The following is an 8,710-nucleotide window of genomic DNA, read 5'->3' as shown; positions in this document are numbered from 1 at the left end:
GGCGGAGAAGGTGCACCGAGAGAGAGAGAGGCAAAAAGAGTCCGCCAATGGCATGGAGGGCCAATGGTCCGCCATTCGACTTACAGAAATGGCGTTTCCGGCTGCGCTGGGTGTGACGTCAGGGCCTCTCCTAAGCTTTTCTTTCCTCCATGCCGCCTTCTATGTTTTGCTGATTGGTTTCGGTTTCTAACGACCGTACCAAAATGGCGGACCTAGTTACCGGAGTCGACGTGAGATGGCGGGGCGCATTTCGCATAGGGTCTATTCGAGACAAAATGCTTGAATTTGTTCACACACGAAAAAGAACCAGCAGCGAAAGGCAAGGCCCATTGAGCAAAGAAAGTTGATGGCTTCGAGCCTTTGTAATTTGGAACGAATCATGAGAAATTCACCAAAAGTGAGCAGTTTTTGTTTGTTTGTAACGAGAACGTCAAAAAAATTACGCCCATCTTCACGCGAGGGAACCCTGATGTGATGCGACGTAACGTTGCCTTGAGCGTTTGCGCTGACGCTGGTATTGGATTGTGTCAGCCCACTCGCTGAAGGGACCGTCGCTTCCATCACGTCTTCATCGGAAGAATTAAGTCAAGCACGGAGTCGTCAAGCAAAGTCACGCGGAGTCGAACGAGGGCGAGCGCTGACTGAACCAACGTTGAGTATCTATAAACGTTGGCGTTAACAACGGCTCCAGCGCGCGCGGTGCACGCACGCGCGACTCTCCTCCGCTGTATCCTCTCCTTCAGGCGCTGTGAATATAAAGCAGGTAGTGCGCTGCGGCGGTTCAGTCCAACGTTTGTTAACGCAGCGAAGCGCGCGCAAAAACAAGCGCAGCAGCTGTTATGATAAAGAACCGGAGTGAGAGTGTTGCACACAGCTGTGGAAGAGAAGAACGGAGGAGGGATGCGGACGGACGCCGCGACGACAACGCAGGAAGCCCGAGAGCAAGAGATGCGTCGCATCTAATAAAATGCATGTTTACCAATTACCAGTCCGCAATATTCGGCTGACAAAGTGCGCCCAGTCGGTTGTAAATTTCGATTGTAGTAGTTCTTTAAAAATACGACATTCATTGTATCTCAATTTGCGCGAGCACGTATTTTTTTGTTTTCGATGTGGTGCTGCGCGCGAATACATTCGTACGCCGTATTCTGCCGCCGTCGCAGCGAACATGTAAACGTGTGACCTGGAATTTCCTCCAACAGCATCACTCGGGAGAGGCCACGGTCATCACACTTTCTTATTCTAGCCACTGTACCCTAAGGTGCTTCGCACCTAAAAGAGCGCCAATGTACTATGAAAGCCTTTATTTAGCGGTCGACCTCATCGAAGACTGCTCGGCCGCTTGCTCAGGCGCTCGCCTGGTCTTCTTCCCACTGGCAACGGCGGCGCAGCAATACCTGCGCCATGAATTCCTGGCGCTGGACAGTCTGCCTGCACTTCGGGCAGGTGCAGATACGGTACGGGCAGTACCGTTTGTGGTCGCGCGCGGCCGCTTCGCGGTTGTGGTTCAGGCATCGGGCGCACTTTGGAATCCGGGTCGTTGCCGAAGCCGTCGTGTTTGACGAGGTCGTGCTGGCTGAAGTCGCCGTAGAGGTGGGGGATGTGCCCGGCCGCTCGCTGGGGACGTTCCCAGGGTCGCCGACGAGCGTCCGATGCTCCATGAGGATTGTTTCCCTAGCAGGCCGCCTGGGGAATTTCCTGGTGTCTGGTGGACGGGGTACGCCGACTCCGTAAACGTCAAACCAGGCTTCTAGCAGTAGTAAGCCCTCAAAACCGTCAAAGTCCAGAAAGTGCCTGGCAAAAGAGGTGGCGTTAGAACATGGAGGAAAGAATGCGTTAGAAATACACGGGGCGGAGCCATCGGCGCTAGTGCATGGCCCCGCCGCTAAGCGCCGCCACTTACACAGGGCGGCGTCCGGCGCGTCGTTCAAACACAGAGTTTGGCCTCGGTCGTCGTGGGGTGCGGATGTGTTTTTCGTTCGCTCCTGCGCGGCCGGGGCGGTATCGCGATTATGCCGGCCACGCGTCGCGAGCTATGGGTGTTTGTTTGTTTGGGCGGCGCGCGCTCTGCTGCGTGGGGCCGTCGAGCGCCTGCTCCCGCTCGCCAGTAACCGCTCGTCTGCCTCGAACTTCACTCAGCAAGCTCCCCACACTTCGGACCATCGCGCACGACTCATCGCAGCACAGCCTCGCCTCTACGCTCCACCGCTCCCGTCGAGAACTTCTCCCGGACGCAGCATGACGCCAGAACCTGTGTTTGTGATGTGTACTGTGTTCGGTGGCCCCCAGTGACTGTGGCAACGCTTCTTTTCCTCGCGGCGCCTAAACTTTTCTCTTTACCTATCTCCTTTTTTCTCTACCCTATCCTATTCATCCCACCCCCCGGACTGGGTTGTATGCCGGTGAGCCCCCAGCTGGGCTCAATAATATCCCGTCCATTTCTTTTCCTTTTCCATCAAACCACTACTACTACTCGTTCAAACACACTTGTCCGCTGTGAACCCACGCTTGCCGCGTTTGCGACGCCACGACCTTCGAAAGTTGTTAATGCGAAAACAAAGTAGAGATCACTCAAAAGGCTAACTGAAGTTGACAATAGAAAATCAGCCGAAACATATGCAGTAACTGAAGTTGACAATAGAAAATCAGCCGAAACATATGCAGTAAAACACACATTGTTTGGGAAAAACAAGAGAATTTTTCTGCTCACTTTAACAAAATGGCTACAAAGTTCGAGGTACTTGAGGATATTCATCGCTAGGTACATACAGACTGTCTTTCTGTGATTCCTCACAGTTTGAGGTAGTTTCTTGAATATGTTTTTTCTGTTTTTCTTTTTTGGTGATGAACTGGAACGCATCAAGCCTGACTGACACCGAACGCATAGTTCGCGTGGAGAGGCCTCAAAAAAACGCACCGCGATCAACTTCATTCACATCAGTCGGCGCACCTCTCCGCTGAGTGTGCACTTGAGCAGCTTGGAGCTACATAGAATGGGAACTGCGTTGTCCACCAGCGTAAGGGTCTTGGCAGTGTTAGGTTCTCCTTGAGTGCCTGCTCAGCAAAACCTCGCAAAGTGTCGAGAGCAACTGGTCTGAGGGGCAAAGGAGTCCACCCGGTCCTGGTTGCGGGTGAATGTGAACAGGGGTTGGTTCGTTCGGGGCTTTGTAAAAATGGCGTCACAACTCTCTGAATTCATCTGCTCATTTATGACTCTGGCAGCGTAACCGCGGACATACACTGTTGCTGACAGCTGCAGTGAAGGCAGCTGAGATGGCAAAACATCAGTGTTGGGCCTTTGAAGCTTGTGCAGCACATATCTTGAAGTTTAGCTGGGTATTAAGTTGGTGGTGTCGGGGACTCAGAAGGCGGCAACTGAGACATCACTGCAGCTGTTTCTTGGGCGTGAGTGACATTCGAAAGGGCATTCGATGCTGCGATTTCAGCTTTGAGCATTTTGTGAAGTCCCGGGAGTGCAGCACGCACACCCAAAACGTCGTTGGAGCCAGCAGACATGCGCAGCGTTCCGAAAAGCGACTCTATCGGATCGCTGTTGAACTTGTGAGTCAACAGGAACATCTCGTTTTTCAGGAGGTACCTACAAAAAACACTCTAGTGTAGGTGTTAATTAAAAATGCCTCAAATGTCTTCTTCGTTAAGAACACCCTCGGATCGCCACACCTTATTTTCATATCTTCCAGGCCTAGGTACATATGCATGGTCGCCTCGAGCCACTGACACCCGTCATCGTCAGCACCGTCGTAATGCCGAACATCGGAGAACTTTTGGCTCAGATGCTGGGTTGTATTGCTCATGTCCAGAAGTGTGAACCAGCAATCTGAGCAGTGGAATGCCATTTTTCATCTCCTAAAAGATGTTCACGCCTGCTCTGTGGAATCAGCAAAGAGTCAAGAGGAGTTAGTAGCTGATGTAAAAATCATCAAGAGCAGTCAAAAGAGCATAGAAGACAAAATTGGAATTCTGCAGAGTAGATTGGAAGGTGTTGAAGGTAAAATCAAAACTCTTGACGATCACAGCGCTGACGTGGCAACTATCACTGCTACAGTTGGCACGCTAACAGCAGAGCTTGACTCCTTGCAATCACGTCTTCACGAACAAGATGACCGGTCGCGCCGCAATAATCTACTGTTTCACGGTATTTCTGACTGCAAAGAAACTTGGGATGAATCTGAGGCCCGCATCAGAGAAGTTTTGACAGGCGTAATTGATCCATTATCCGCAAACGACATCGAGCGGGCTCACCGATTGGGAGCATTTTGCCCTGGTAAAACTCGCCCCATTATCGTAAAATTCACCAACTTCAAAACAAAGACAAAATACTCTGCGCACGCAAAAAACTTAAAGAAAAAGACATTTCTGTGAACGAAGATTTTTCGCCGGCGACACACCATGCTCGAAACCAACTTGCGGCCTTCGCGAAAAGTCAGTCAAATGAAGCACCCTTTCTACTCCGGCACAAGCACAAGCTAATTATGAACAAAAAACAATACTTATACGACCCCGCAACTAATCGCGTAACAGAGCACCTACAACGCCTAATGCCTCATAACCCCCAACACCACTCTGTGCAGAACAATGAAAGCTAGGGAAAATTGAGGGGCAGTGGAAGAAAACTAAATCGCGTTTCATTTCTTTACACCAACATTCGTAGCATTCTTAAAAAACGCGATAATCTTCATTCTGCCGTTACCACAACAAATGCCGATATCACAGCACTAACAGAGACCTGGCTGCATCCTGATATTCTTGACCACGAATTACTCGACTGTGCGCATTCTTTTTCTTTTTACCGCTGTGATCGTACAGCCCGCCAAGGGGGCGGCGTATTGCTGACTGTTTCGAAAACCCTACCATCACAGTGTGTTCACGTTCAGCCAGATCTGGAGATAGTATGGGCTATTATCCAACTCTCCCATCGGAAAGTTGTTGTCGGTGTATGCTATCGTCGTCCTGCATCATCCCCGTCCTTTATCAACGAACTACACGACGCTGTTAACTTTGTTAAGACTCGGCACCCGTCGGTTCCTTTGCTTCTAATAGGTGATTTTAACATTCCTAACATTTCCTGGTCCACTGAACCACCTACCATCAGCCCCTTTTCCACATTCGCAAATGATTTCTTAAATCTGTGCTCTATTTTTTCCTTGTCACAATTAGTAAAGCAACCTACCAGAACAACTGCGTCGGTAGCCAACACACTAGATCTTGTGGTTACGTCCCACTCCGACTTTGTTTCGAACATTACCCATCTGCCAGGATTAAGCAATCATACCCTGCTATCGTTCAACATCAATGCATCCTGCCCCAAGCATGTAAAAACGGTTAAAATAATTCGAGACTACGGTAAAGCCGATTTTACCTCCATTAATAATGAACTTTGCGCATTTCTTGATAGTTTCCTCTCCACCTTTGATAGTCGTAGTGTTCAAACTAACTGGGAAGTTTTTGTAGATAAGGTAAAACAACTAACAAATAAATACATTCCCGTTCGCACTATCACATCCGGTCGCAATGCACCATGGTTCAATGTACAGATTAAGCGCCTCTTAAACAAAAAGCGTCGTATTTATAGGGCCGCGAAAAAATCCTCCAGCATCGCTCGATGGGATGACTACAAAAAGGCCTTGCAAGAGTACACCGCCGCAATGAAAAATGCGAAATATTGCTATTTTAACACCACGCTACCGACTATACTATTAACTGATCCAAAGAAGTTTCGGCGCGTTATTAACCCCAAAGATAGCGAAATGGTAACCTTGATTGACAGTGCTGGAAACAACATTCCCCCTCATCTGTGTGCAGAAGCCCTTAACGATGCCTTTTCCAGAAATTTTTCAATAACCACAGATGTCCCTCTTCCGACTCTTCAGATCCCTCTTCAGAAAAAATTATTCATGTGAAACTCAACTTGCATCTTTCACCCAAGGACTACACACCATTCTTGACCATTCATCTATCGCTGATTGCATTTTTTTAGACTTTTCGAAAGCGTTTGATAAAGTATGTCACAAGTTGTTACTTCACAAACTACAAAATCTTAATCTTGATTCCAAACTTTTATTTTGGCTTGAATTTTTTCTTTTTAACTGCTCTCAGCTTGTTTTAGCTAACGATAACATCTCACCCCGAACGAACGTCTCTTCTGGAGTCCCTCAAGGATCTGTCCTGGCTCCCCTGCTATTTCTCATCTACATTAATGACTTACCTTTATCCGTTACATCTCAGATTCACTTGTTTGCCGATGATTGCGTCCTCTTTCGTGAAATATCTAATGACAATGACCAATTAACCCTTCAATCCGATCTTAACGCTATTTCTGTGTGGTGCAAAACATGGGTAATGGAACTTAACACTAGATTTGATTGATTCTGGGGTTTAACGCGCCGACGCAACGCAGGCGCCGTAGTGGAGGGCTCCGGATTAATTTTGACTACCTGGGGATCTTTATCGTGCGCCGAAATCTTGTACACACAGGCGTTTTTGCTTTTCGCCTCCATCAGAAAAGCGGCCGCCGCGGCCGGGAATCGAACCCGCGACCTCGTGCTCAGCAGCGCAACGCCTTAGGGAACTTAACACTAGCAAATGCAAGTTTCTTTGCGTATCTAGAACTAACCGTTTATTGCCCACTTACTCTCTGAACGATGCTCCATTGGAATCTGTCAGCACTTACAAATATCTCGGAATAAATATTACTACTGACCTCACTTGGTCCGTGCATACTGCGTACGTAATTAATAACGCTAATCGCATGCTCGGCTACGTACGTCGAAATTTCTCACAGGCTCCCTCAACATTAAAACTGATTCTTTACAAAACGCTTATCCGTTCCAAACTGGAATATGCTGCATCAGTTTGGGATCCTAACCAAGAAAATCTAACACACTCACTTGAAATGGTCCAAAATAACTCTGTTCGTTTTATACTTTCTAACTACAACCGGACTGCTAGTATAAGCACTATGAAATCCAGCCTCGGATTACCTTCCTTATCATCTCGTAGAAAAATCCTTCGCCTTTGTCTTTTTCATAAGCTTTTTTATCACAGCCAGTTACGCGACGAACTCATCTTGCCTCCTTGGTACATTTCAGCTCGCATTAATCATGTCCATAAAGTCGGCTTACCGCCCTGCAGAACTAACTCATTTTCCCAGTCATTCATACCACGTACATCACAAGAATGGAACCACCTACCGGCACTGACGGCAACAATTTCGGACCACCAACTTTTTAAAACTGCTTTAGCTAACATTGTATAATCAGAAGCAATGAAGTACATTGCATTTTCCTGTTTTTTGTTTCTGTTTATTATTTATCTGCTCTGTTTTGTATTATGTTTGGAACTATTGTAACCCACTCCCCTCTCTAATGCCTCTGGCCCTGAGGGTACCTAAATAAATAAATAAATAAAAGTTCCTCATGGTGCGACCTGCAGTTGCAAACGACGTGCTGCATGTGTGTCCGGCTTGTTCTCTTATATGCTCCAACGCAGCGGTAACCACCAGGGACAGAACTTGCATGGCCCTTGCCACGTTCATCTTTTCGGTGTTTTTCGGATAGACCTGCTTCCTTGAGATAATGGACCGGTTTGAATGTCACGTTCTTCTGCAGTTCATATGCATCCTTCAGGTGAGATGACGAAATTTCTCCCTTTGATCCTATGTCATGAGCTAAAAACTGAAAGCGTACAATTTTCAGCCCATGGCAGGGGTCACAACTTGGGAACAGAGGTCAGTTACTGCCGCACAGGTGTTCTACTTTGAACGCCAGAGTGCCCTTACCCAGCTTGACTCGGTGGTTGTCAGTGACCAGCCTTACAATGCAGAAACCACACCCTTCTATTTTTTTATCACAAAGGTCACCAACTCATAAAGCTGACTACCCATTAGACATTTAGTGAATAAACAGCCTACTGGGATCCTGTACAAAGAGGACAATCCACTTACAACAAAGCAGAGGAGCGAGTTGGCTAAAACAACACCACTGCTGCTCCCGCCTTCTAATGGAACATCCGCTTATCCAACAAAGCAGTCCCGCTGATTTTTATACTGAAGCTTTTCCTTAATGCGCATCTCACTAACAATGAGAGAGCACACCCTCGATTGTGGCTTGCTTACGTTTTCTGCCTCAGTCTTAAGGCTTAAGGCGAGCTTCAACCAGTTTCAACCCGGACAGAGTATTTCGGTAGGGCAGCTTCAAAAGAGCTTCACCTCGTATGTGTTTATATGCCTTGGTAGATAGGTGCCTGAGAACAACACAGCGACGAGTTGTTTCCTCAGACCATGCCGGCCTTACCTTCTTAGAATTCATTACTTGTTCAAGCAAGAATAACGCAGGAGGCTCGTTTTCAGCGGCCTTTTGCCATAAGAAAGGTCCACAGTGAAATTTCCTCTCTCAGTTGCTCGTATCTTTCAACAGTCTAGTTTAGTCGCAGAGTTTGACTCCAAGGTCTCTTTTCTTCTTCTTTTACTTTGCTTTTTCTGTAGTCAACAAGCTTGACGCCAACCTGCTGTCAACCTGAACACCTTGACCATGCTTGTCTTCAAGGTTCACCGCACCAGGCTGTCCCGAATATCCATCTGCTACCGTGACCACGGAGCAGGGATTTATACCCCCCCCCACAACATCCCCCCAGGAGCATTTCGATAACCCCCAAAAATATTCCACAACCACAAGCACCCTGCCCAGGGATT

The 8,710-nt window shown here is 47.8% G+C and overlaps 2 pseudogenes; both read right to left on the bottom strand.

The window, feature by feature from the left end:
* Positions 1-2,380: 2,380 nt before the first annotated feature.
* Positions 2,381-6,999, bottom strand: LOC144178570 (uncharacterized; annotated as a pseudogene).
* Positions 7,000-7,360: 361 nt separating this feature from the next.
* LOC144179729 (uncharacterized) lies at positions 7,361-8,089 on the bottom strand (annotated as a pseudogene).
* Positions 8,090-8,710: the final 621 nt, after the last annotated feature.

Source organism: Haemaphysalis longicornis, unplaced genomic scaffold, assembly GCF_048455015.1.
Source record: "Haemaphysalis longicornis isolate Haplotype H1 unplaced genomic scaffold, Haemaphysalis longicornis Haplotype H1 scaffold_4, whole genome shotgun sequence".
NCBI lineage: Eukaryota > Metazoa > Arthropoda > Arachnida > Ixodida > Ixodidae > Haemaphysalis > Haemaphysalis longicornis.
The sequence above is the reverse complement of the archived record's forward strand: the minus strand, read 5'-3'. Positions and strand labels throughout refer to the sequence as shown.